The sequence below is a fragment of the Bubalus bubalis genome, chromosome 1 (genome assembly GCF_019923935.1).
Source record: "Bubalus bubalis isolate 160015118507 breed Murrah chromosome 1, NDDB_SH_1, whole genome shotgun sequence".
In the NCBI taxonomy this organism is placed as follows: domain Eukaryota; kingdom Metazoa; phylum Chordata; class Mammalia; order Artiodactyla; family Bovidae; genus Bubalus; species Bubalus bubalis.
Window position 1 is genome coordinate 108,922,506 of NC_059157.1, and position 12,395 is coordinate 108,934,900.

A 12,395-nucleotide genomic window follows, 5' to 3' on the forward strand; every position below is an offset into this window, starting at 1 on the left:
ACCTGTTTCTTTGTTTTGTTAGCTTTGTTTTTGTTTTTTGCCATTATGTTGCACGTGTAGTGGTTTTGACTTGAATTTCCCTAATGACTAATTATGTTGACTATCTTTGCATGTATCTATTTGCCAGCTGTATATCCTCTTCAGTGGAATATCTGTTTATAGGTTTTTTGCCTATTTTCTGTTTGAATCATTTGATATTTTTAATGTTGAGACTGAGAATTCTTTATATATTCTAGGCAATAATTCTTTGTTGAATATTTGATCTCCAAATATATTCTCCAAGTCTGTATTCTGTAAAGTCTATATTATCCTCTGAACAGTTACTTTTCCAATTCCATTTTTTAAGACTTGTTGTCAAAAATTTTTTCTGCAACAATTGATATGATTTAATAATTTCCTTCTTTGGCTTTTGATATATTGAATTACACTGTTTTTGAATACTGAATCAGACTTGCATTCTGGGAATAAATTCACTGTGATAATTCTTTTTATATATTGCTGAATTCATTTGCTAATATTTTGCTAAAGATTTTTCCATCTATATTCATGGAGGATACTGGTCTATAGTAGTTGCTTTTTTTGTTTTTGATTTGTTTCGTTTTTTGTACTATCTTTTTCTGGTTCTGATGACAGATAAATACTAGTTTCATAAAATGAGTTAAAAACTATTCTTTCTATTCCATTTCCTGGAAGAGATGATATAGATAGTATAGAATTGGTGTTATGGCTCAGCTGATAAAGAATCCCCCTACAATGTGGGAGACCTGGGTTTGATCCCTGGGTTGGGAAGATCCCCTAGAGAAGGGAAAGGCTACCCACTCCAGTATTCTGGCCTGGAGAATTCCATGGACTGTACAGTCCATGGGGTCACAAAGTTATCAGACATGACTGAGCAACTTTCACTTCACTTCACTTCACTTAATAATAGGTATAGACTTCTCTAGGGAAACCACGTGGGCCTAGAGGTTTCTTTTCTGAGAGTTTTTAAATTACAAATTCAATTTCCTTAATAGTTACAGAGCTATTTGAATTATCTATTTCATACTGGGTGAGTTTTGGCAGTTCACACATTTTTAAGGAATTGGCCCATTTCTCCTAAGTTGTCAAATTTATGTGTCCAGAGCTGTTCATAGTTTTCATTTCTATTCTTTTTATGTGTGCAGGATGTTCACTGATAGTCTGTTTCATTCCTGGTATTGGTTAATTTGTAAATTTCCTCTTTTTGAATTTTTTAATCTTTCTAGAGATTTGTCAATATTAATGATCTTTAAAAAAAAAAAAAACACCCAACTTTCTGTTTCTTTGACTTTCTCTGCTACATTTCTATATTCAATTTCATTGATTTCTGCTTTTATATTCATTTCCTTCTTTCTGCTTAATTTGGGTTTATTTTGTTCTTTTTTCTAGGTTCCTGAGGTGGGAGCTTAGGTTGTTGCTTTGAGATGTTTCTTTTTTCCTAATCTAAGCATTTAGTGGTATAAATTTCTCTTTCAACACTGCTTTAACAGTCTGCCATAAACTCTGATACAGTCTATTTGCATTTTCATATACTTCAATGTACTTTTTCAATGCCCATGAGACTTGCTATTTGACACATGGATTATTTAGAATTATTCTGTTTAGTTTCCAAGTATTTGGATGCTTCTCAGTAACTTTTGTTACTGACTTCTACTTTGATTTCATTGTTATCACAGAACATTTTCCGTGTGATTTCAATTATTTAAAATATGTTGAATATTGTTTTATGACCCAGATTATGGTCTATCCTCATATGTTCCATGAGAATTTGAAAAGAATGTGTGTTTTACTCTTGTACAGTACTGTTCTATAAATATCAATTAGATCCTGGTGGCTAATGGTGTTCTTGAGTTCTTCTATATCTTTGCTGACTTTCTGCCTTGTTTTTCAGTTAAGAGTAGACTTGTCCATTTAGCCTTTCAGTTCTGTTTGTGTCTCACATGTTTTGCAGCTCAACTGTTGGCTGCACTAACATTTAGGATTGTTATGTTTTCTTGGTAGATGGACTCATAATGAGTCATTTCAAATGACATCATGTTATAATGTCATTTATTTTCTGTGTCTGATAACTTTCCACGCTATAAAGTCTACTCTATCTGATATTAATATAGCCATACCTACTTTTTAAAGTTTGCATGATACATATTTTTCCCATCTTTTTACTCTCAACCTACCTGTATCATTATATTAAACTAATACAGTTATGTAAAGTTTAAAAATAAAATAAAATTAAAAAAAAAAAACAAAAGTGAAAAAAAAAAAGAGACAATAAAAAATTTTCCAACTTTGAAAGAAAAAAAAAAAAGAAATGAAATTGTATAGACAGCACAGAGTTAGGTCAGTTTTTTTTTTTTTCTTTTTAATCCACTCAGTCAATGTGTCTTTTAATTGATGTACTTAGACCATTTACATTTAATGAAATTATTGATACATCAGGCCTTAAGTTTTCCATTTTATTATTTCACCTTGTTTACCCTAGTTTTTGTTTCTCCATTGTCTTTTTTCCAGCCTTCCTATGAGTTACTTGAACATTTTTGGAATTGTGTTTTGATTTATACATAGTATCTGTGACTGCATCTATTGTATACCTTTGTTAGCAGATGCTCTAGTTACTACATTTTGTGTGTGTGTGTGTGTGTGTGTGTGTGCTTAATCATATTTGACTCTTTGCGACCTCATGGACTGTAGCCTGCCAGGTCTGCTCCGTCCATGGGATTCTCTAGGCAAGAATACTGAAGTGGGTCGCCATTTCCTACTCCAGGGGATCTTCCCAACCCAGGGATCAAACCCACATCTCCTGCATTTGGAGGTAGATTCCTTACCACCGTGCCACCTGGGGAAGCCCTAGTTATTATATTATATATCCATAAACCATCATAATCTACTGGTGCTGACATTTTACCAGCTTAAGTGAAATTTAGAAACACTCTCTCCCTTGACATCTCTTTATCTCCCCTATTCATAGTATAATTGATGTAAATGTTTTCTCTACATACATTTAAATCCTATCAGCCAGTATTATAACTTTTGCTTGTCAAACGTAAATATAACTCAAGAAAAATAAGGAAATTCTACTGTACTTACTCATTTTGGTTGATCTTTCCACTGCTCTTTCTTCATCTCCGATATTCCAAAATACCTTCTTTTAAAATTTTTTCTTTCTCTTTAGAGAGCTTCCCTAGTCATACTTTTGGTGATGAATTCTCTTAGGTAGGTCTTCTGGTGATGAATTCTTAGATTTCCTTCATTTTAGAATGTCTTGATTTTCCCTTCATTCCTGAAGGATATATTTACTGATTATATAATTCTGAGTTGACAAGTCTTTTCTTCTAGGACTAGAAAAATCTTGTGCCACTTCCTCTTGGCCTTCATGTTTTCTAATAAGAAATAGGCCATCTTTTTAACCATTTCTCTCCCACAGAAAAGTTGTCACTTTTCTCTCACTGCTTTTAAGATTTTTCCTTTGTTTCAGCTTTCATAAATTTGATTATGATGTGTCTTGGTATAGATTTCTGTTTTGGGTTCACTCAGTTTCTTGAATCTATAAATACATCCTTCACCAAATTTGAGAAAAGTCATCCCTTATTTCTTTGAGCACTTTTCCCCCCATTCTCTTTCTCCTCTACTTCCAGGACTCCAGTGACACAAATGTCATACCTTTGTTTAAGTCTTTCAGGTCCCTGAGATGCTGTCATTTTTTAGACTACTTCAGTCTGCTGTTTAGATTGAATAATTTCTATTATTCTGTCATCAAGTTTACTGATTCTTTCCTGTGTCCCCTCTATTCTCCTATTCCTATCGAGTTCAACCACTGAGAGTTTTACTTCAAGTATTATATTTTTCCATTCTAATTTTCCATTTAGTTCCTCTTAATATCTTCTATTTCTTTGTTGAGATTTCCTGTTGTTCCAAGTGTGTTCATAATTGCTTCTTGGAGCATTTTTCTGATGGCTGCTTGAAAATCTTTGACAGATCTCTGTCTCTTGGCAGTGGTGTCTGTTGACCGCCTTTTCATTCAGTTCAGATTTTCCGAGTTCTTAGCATGGTAAGTGATTCTTCTACTCAAACCTGTACATTTTGGATATTAAATAATAAGACTCTGGATAAATATGTCTTATTCAAATCCTCTTTTAGTTAGCTTTCTCTGGCACTGCTCTGACAGAGGAAGGGATAGGTCCCACTTTTTCACTTCCAGGTGCGGTTAGAAGTCCAGGTACATTTCTCAGCCCTCACTGACACAGTTAGATGGGCTTCTCATTGTCTCTGGGCAAGGCTGGAACTTCTGGCCCCACACCAGGCCTCTGCTGATACGACGCTGGCTGGGAGGGTAGAAGTGCCGTGTTACCACTCTGCACACTGCACATAGGAGGAGGATAAGGAAAAAGTACATCCATCCTGTCCTCTCAGATGCCTAACATTTGCTTTTAAAATTTATTATTTCTGTTGGACAAAGTCCATAAGATACAATTGTTAGAGCAAGGGATAAGAATGTTTTAAAGGTTCTTGTTATATATTTCCAAATTACTTTTCAGAAGTTTTTGTCAATTATTAATTTTATATGTAATATGGGATGCTTTTTGTGACATCATGTTCCCTTTAGATTCTGTATTACTGTTTTCTAAGTTTTCCCTAATTTGATAGACAAAATGTAGCATTTCATAACTGTCCTAATATATAGGTTTTTGGTAATTAACAATGGTGAACATTTTTTCCCAAGTTTTTAATAATCACTTCAAGTTCCCCTTTCATGAGTTCTTTGTTCCCATATATTTGTTTACTCTTTCACTTTTTGAGCTCTAATAGTTTTGTATCTTATTATGAGTTCTTTGTGTAAATATTAACTTCTTCTATAGTATTTACTGAAATTATAGTGAACTTTTAATTCCCTATATTTTTATGTACATTTGAAAATTTTTACCTAGTTAAATCCATTGATATTTTCCTGGGTGATTATTTTCCAGTTCTAAGGTTAAAAATGCATTCCAGAAACTCAATAAATATTTCCTCTATTTGTTTCAAGTTCCTTTTCTGTGTCTTATATCCACAAATTAGTAATCCATCCTATATTCATTTTAGTACTAGTTATATAGTGTAGTTTATATCTTTCCTTTTCTCCTTTGCTTTTCGCTTCTCTTCTTTTCACAGCTATTTGTAAGGCCTCCCCAGACAGCCATTTCGCTTTTTTGCATTTCTTTTCCATGGGGTTGGTCTTGACATCTGAATGCAGAGTTCCAAAGAATAGCAAGAAGAGATAAGAAAGCCTTCTTCAGCGATCAGTGCAAAGAAATAGAGGAAAACAACAGAATGGGAAAGACTAGAGATCTCTTCAAGAAAATCGAAGATACCAAAGGAACATTTCATGCAAAGATGGGCTCAATAAAGGACAGAAATGGTATGGACCTAACAGAAGCAGAAGATATTAAGAAGAGGTGGCAAGAATATACAGAAGAACTGTACAAAAAAGATCTTCACGACCCAGATAATCATGATGGTGTGATCACTCACCTAGAGCCAGACATCCTGGAATGTGAAGTCAAGTGGGCCTTAGAAAGCATCACTACGAACAAAGCTAGTAGAAGTGATGGAATTCCAGTGGAGCTATTCCAAATCCTGAAAGATGATGCTGTGGAAGTGCTGCACTCAATATGCCAGCAAATTTGGAAAACTCAGCAGTGGCCACAGGACTAGAGAAGGTCAGTTTCCATTCCAGTCCCAAAGAAAGGCAATGGCAAAGAGTGCTCAAACTACCGCACAATTGCACTCATCTCACACGCTAGTAAAGTAATGCTCAAAATTCTCCAAGCCAGGCTTCAGCAATATGTGAACCGTGAACTTCCTGATGTTCAAGCTGGTTTTAGAAAAGGCAGAGGAACCAGAGATCAAATTGCCAACATCTGCTGGATCATGGAAAAAGCAAGAGAGTTCCAGAAAAACATCGATTTCTGCTTTATTGACTATGCCAAAGCTTTTGACTGTGTGGATCACAATTAACTGTGGAAAATTCTGAAAGAGATGGGAATACCAGACCACCTGATCTGCCTCTTGAGAAATCTGTATGCAGGTCAGGAAGCAACAGTTAGAACTGGACATGGAACAACAGACTGGTTCCAAATAGGAAAAGGAGCACGTCAAGGCTGTATATTGTCACCCTGTTTATTTAACTTATATGCAGAGTACATCATGAGAAATGCTGGACTGGAAGAAACACAGCTGGAATCAAGATTGCCGGGAGAAATATCAATAACCTGAGATATGCAGATGACACCACCCTTAGGGCAGAAAGTGAAGAGGAACTAAAAAGCCTCTTGATGAAAGTGAAAGAGGAGAGTGAAAAAGTTGGCTTAAAGCTCAACATGCAGAAAACGAAGATCATGGCATCTGGTCCCATCACTTCATGGGAAATAGATGGGGAAACAGTGGAAACAGTGTCAGACTTTATTTTTCTGGGCTCCAAAATCATTGCAGATGGTGGCTGCAGCCATGAAATTAAAAGACACTTACTTCTTGGAAGGAAAGTTATGACCAACCTAGATAGCATATTCAAAAGCAGAGACATTACTTTGCCAACAAAGGTCCGTCTAGTCAAGGCTATGGTTTTTCCTGTGGTCACGTATGGATGTGAGAGTTGGACTGTGAAGAAGGCTGAGCGCCGAAGAATTGATGTTTTTGAACTGTGGTGTTGGAGAAGACTCTTGAGAGTCCCTTGGACTGCAAGGAGATCCAACCAGTCCATTCTGAAGGAGATCAGCCCTGGGATTTCTTTGGAAAGAATGATGTTAAAGCTGAAACTCCAGTACTTTGGTCACCTCATGCAAAGAGTTGACTCATTGGAAAAGACTCTGATGCTGGGAGGGATTGGGGGCAAGAGGAGAAGGGGACGACAGAGGATGAGATGGCTGGATGGCATCACTGACTCGATGGACGTGAGTCTCAGTGAACTCCGGGAGTTGGTGATGGACAGGGAGGCCTGGCGTGCTGCGATTCATGGGGTCGCAAAGAGTCCTACATGACTGAGCGACTGATCTGATCTGATCTGATATAGTGAAGTCGCTCAATCATGTCCAACTCTTTGCGACCCCATGGACTGTAGCCTACCAGGCTTCTCTGTCCATGGGATTCTCCTGGCAAGAATACTGGAGTGGGTTACCATTTCCTTTCCAGGGGATCTTCCCGACTCAGGGATCGAACCCAGGTCTCCCACATTGGAGGCAGACGCTTTAACCACTGAGCCACCAGGGAAGCCCTGGATCCTATATTTTTACATATGGAACACTAATTTCCCCATAACTATTTACAACTTTTTTCAAAACTATTTTTTAGAAAGTAAAAATTCTTTATGTGATTCTTATGTAATCACAGCTAAGTACCTACCACAGGATACTAAATTCTAGACTGACATACAACACCCTCAAATTTTGAGGCTGACAGGTCAGCCTTATTCAGATAATTACTGCTATGGTCTGAACATTTCTGTCTCCTGAAAATTCTTATGTTGAAATCCTAACCTTCAAGGTAACAGTACAAGGAAGTGAGGCCTTAGGGAGGTAGTTACGTTATGAGAGCTGAGCCCTCACAACTGGGATTAATACCCTAATAACAGAGACCTAGACAGATTCCTTGTCCTTCCCATAATGTGCAGACACAGTGAGAAGATGGGTTCGTACCAGGACCACACCCATCAGGGCTATGATCCTAGACTTCCCAGCTTCCAGGACTTTGAGAAATAAATGTGTGTTATTTACAAGCCACCCAGTCTCTGATATTTTGTTATAAGAGCCCTGACAAACTAATAGTACCATAGAACAAGGAAACAATATGATTTCTGCATACTTTGAGGGATTGAAACAATAGAAATGACAAGGCCAAAGTAAATCCTCCAGGGACTAATCAATATCAACAGTGACAATATCCTATAGGAAGTCCTCTCTGAGGACACTGAGGAAAGCCCTACCACATCACCAGAGGGGAGTCCTGACAGTCTCAGGGAATTTCATGTACCTGGTGGGATCCAATATACAGTTACACTGAAGAAAGATTAAAATATGGAATCTTACGACTAAATTTAGGAATGTGAACATGAAGTCACTCAGTCGTGTCCAACTCTTTGTGACCCCATGGTCTGTAGCCTACCATGCTCCTCCGCCCATGGAGTTTTCAAGGCAAGAATACTGGAGTGGGTTGCCATTTCTTTCTCCAGGAGATCTTTCCAACCTGGCATTGAACCCAGGTCTCTCGCATTGTAAGCAGATGCTTTACTGGCTGAGCCACCAGGGAAGAAATTTAGGAAAGGGCAGTTTTAAGTTTATAACCAATCACCACCAAAAATATAAGATACCATGTCAAATCACTGCAAAGTACATGTATACAGTATAATTTAAGCTATTAGAAGCCTGCCCCATCAGATCTCCACTATGTGAGCAGAATAGTAAAATATACCTGTTTTTCATGTTAGTCCACTGGAGTCAGGAAAAAAGATGCATTTTAGATGATGTAAGCCATGATTCAGAAAACAGCATATGTGCCCTGGAAATAAAAAGAACTTAGATTCCATAGCCTTGGAAAATGCATAAGTCCACAATCCCTTGATTCTATGCCTCCCTTTCTGGGCTCTCCACGGCCCCTTTACATTTATCCATTACGCTCCCCCTCTACCCTTTGTCTTCCTTAACTCTCCCAGATCATCCTTCCAGGAAGTCCACCCCTTCTTCCTAGTAACAGTTCAAACTTCCTTCTTGACTACTCTTAGTGGCCAACAAGATGACTCTATCTTAGGATGTGATGACTTGGTAACTGGGCTCCTTGAAAACTGGCATTTTTTAATATCCACATTTCCACATATGGGCCACAATACACTATTACCCCTCAAAGTAAAGATCAGTTCAAATCACATGTGCTTGTGGAGAGTTTTATCTTACACAAACTGATGTGATGAGATGGAGATATTAACATGCTGGTATTCACCACTTTCCCCTCAGGTTACTGAGCCTTTTCTCCCAGTTCCACTCTCTGTAAAGAAAGAGCCAAAGCTGCTAGGAAAATTATCACAAGAAAAGCCATTAGGGGAATAATTGTAATTATCAGGGACATTGTGTACACAGTGGGGGACTGAATAAAGAAGCATTATCAGGATGGGCTGGATGGAGAGCTTTGAAGTATTAAAAAGTAAGGGACTCCAAGTTTGGAGTATTAGAAAATAGAACAAAACATTCTAGTAGAAGGTGCGAAGATTCCTCAATGTTTAAGATAGATATTGAATAAGTATCAAAATATATCTCAAGGTATTGATTTTAAAAATGCAAAACTACTCTGGCACCAGAGCTACACTACTGAGATCACAACTTTATAAATGTTGCATATTTATTAAACCAACCCTATCTCCAGAGTATTATTTGGGAAGGGGAAAGCAGTATTTCTCTTAGAACACAGAGTATTGGGGAGATTTAATACCATTCCTATTAAACCATTAACTCCCTGAGATCAGGGCATCTGTCATATTTTTCCCACTTCATTGAGATATAATTGACATATAACATCGTGTAAATTTAAGCTGTAAAACATGATGGTGTAATACACTGGTACAAGGAGTCCATCCTATTAAAAACTACATTTCCAGTCCTTCATACAGAGCATTAACCCCTGGTTCACAGTGGGTGTCTTGTAAAATGTCTGGTGAATGAATGATCTACGAACTTCACATGCTAGCTCCTGGCTAAATTTCTCTGAATGGTTTAGGAAGGTAGGATCAACCCATTCTTTGTGGATAATAAAAATCACCTCCACCAAGAGAATCTTTGCTGCAAGGATTGCAATTCAACACCTTCAGTTCAGACCAGACCATCCATCATGATCATTCCTGATGCCCAGAGAAGAAAATAAAGTGGATCCCCTACGAGGAGCCAATTTAGACATCTGAGAATAAAACAGGTTTAAGACGTTTAAATAACAGGTTTATAATAATCCTTAGAAAATGGACTTCAGAATTGCCCAAGAAAGTTTGGAATGTCCAAACATTAGAGAGATGAAAGCCTGGCCCACAGCAGTGGAACTGAATACAGTCAAAAGGCTTAAGGACAGAGACAGGGTTAACTTGTGCAGTTTACATTCCTGTAAATGCTATTTCTTTTTATATACAGCCGAAGAAAAATTTGTGTGTACTGCCTTATAATTCTCTAGTTCGCTGTGGATATAATAATGAATAAAGCACTATACTTTGCTAAGAGGAGTTAGAACATTATTTATACATAATTCAATAAATAAAAATCTGCAAGAAAATTGGTGCTAGGATAATGAAAGCCCATCACCCATACAAAAGGCTTTTATTCTTTAGGCCTCCTCTTTCTAGGATGAAGCTGGTTTGCTGAACAATTATAGGCAAGCTAAGGAAGGAAGGGAGGAAAGGAAGGAGGAGGGGATGGGAAGGAGAGATGGGACAGAGGGGGAATAAGGAGCAGAAAAAGGATGAAGACATACATTACTGGCAATACTGCAAATTAAATACTCTGAATAACTGCTATTGATAGAAGCAACTAAAACATTGGATTAAAAAGTACACAGAAATACATTTTCAAGCACACCGCTGAAGTGACAAAAAGAATTCACAGAGCCCCAAAACTGAAATGACATCAGGAATCCCGGAAAATAAGTAAGCACCAGGACTGGATTTTCCTTGAAGCCTCTTTGCTTAAAACCTAAAGACCCTAAGCTTCTGCATCATCTGCCATGTGAGCAGTGGGAATGGGGAACATAGGATAAAACCTCAAGCCCCCAGAAGCACCTCCCTAGAGAGAGGATGGATGAGAAACTAACCCTGCCAGACAGCAAAGATTATCACCACTTTCGGTTCTGGCACCGGACAGAGGTGAAGAAATATACTGGAATATCTGTAACAAGCCAGCCACACGGGTTTTTTTGGTCTATATTCATGTTATCTGAAAAAACACTGAGAAAGTTTGATTTAAATTGATCCCAGTTTGGTAGACACCCTGGGTCCTTGGATAAAAGTGTAGTTTAACTATATACAGATACACACACACACACATACACAAACACAGATAAAAAGTTTCCTTGACTGAAGAGCAGCAGAAAAAAGCAAGAATCTATCCGCACACAAACCAACAAACACTTCAAATACAATTCAGACACAGAACATACACTACTTAGGTTTCTTAAGTGCTTAGAGACAGAAGAGAAGCTTGAAAACATAAGCAGGATAACAACCAATATGACTTAAAAACTCCACAAAGGGAGGACAAATTAAACAGCAGATTAGAGACAGAGGAGAGAACAGTTTTACGGCTCAGGGTAAAGAGGGTTTCTTAGACAAAAGTACAAGCCATAAAACCTAAATAAAATCCTATCTTCATAAAGCATTTTCTATATGCCAGGCATTAATTTGTTAGTGTGTAAGATGAGATCAATGCAAAGAAATAGAGGAAAACAACAGAATGGGAAAGACTAGAGATCTCTTCAAGAAAATTAGAGATACCAAGGGAACATTTCATGCAAAGATGGGCTCGATAAAGGACAGAAATGGTATGGACCTAACAGAAGCAGAAGATATTCAGAAGAGGTAGCAAGAATACACAGAAGAACTGTACAAAAAAGATCTTCATGACCCAGATAATCACGATGGTGTGATCACTCACCTAGAGCCAGGCATCCTGGAATGTGAAGTCAGGTGGGCCTTAGAAACCATCACTACGAACAAAGCTGGTGGAGGTGATGGAATTCCAGTTGAGCTATTTCAAATCCTGAAAGATGATGCTGTGGAAGTGCTGCACTCAATATGCCAGCAAATTTGGAAAACTCAGCAGTGGCCACAGGACTGGAGAAGGTCAGTTTTCATTCCAATCCTAAAGAAAGGCAATGCCAAAGAATTGTCCATAGTTCTTCAGGCACTCTGTATATCAGATCTAATCCCTTGAATCTATTTGTCACTTCCACTATATAACCGTAAGGGATATGATTTAGGGCATACCTGAATGGTCTAGTGGTTTTCCCTACTTTTTTCAATTTCAGTCTGAATTTGGCAATAAGGAGTTCATGATCTGAGCCACAGTCAGCTCCTGGTCTTGTTTTTGCTGACTGTGCAGAGCTTCTCCATCTTTGGCTGCAAAGAATATAATCAATCTGATTTTGGTATTGACCATCTGGTGATGTCCATGTGTAGAGACTGCTTTTGTGTTGTCAGAAGAGGGTATTTGCTATGACTGGTGTGTACTCTTGGCAAAACTCTGTTAGCCTTTAATCTGCTTCATTTTGTACTCCAAAGCCAAATTTGCCTGTTACTCCAGGTAGCTCTTGATTTTTGCATTCCAGTCCCCTATAAAGAAGACATATTTTGGGGTGTTAGGTCTAGAAAGTCTTGTAGGTCTCCA

The 12,395-nt window shown here is 37.8% G+C and overlaps 1 long non-coding RNA gene across 2 annotated transcripts in view; it reads right to left on the reverse strand.

Moving 5' to 3' along the window:
- Positions 1-11,722, reverse strand: part of LOC123333420 — a 22,535-nt gene extending 10,813 nt beyond the window's left edge. For both annotated transcript variants that reach the window (XR_006550760.2, XR_006550769.2), the window contains exons 1-3: positions 11,664-11,722; positions 8,934-9,024; positions 8,455-8,541 (exon numbers count right to left, since the gene is read on the reverse strand). This is a non-coding gene — a long non-coding RNA (uncharacterized LOC123333420). The remainder of the gene's footprint in view (positions 1-8,454; positions 8,542-8,933; positions 9,025-11,663) is intronic.
- Positions 11,723-12,395: the final 673 nt, after the last annotated feature.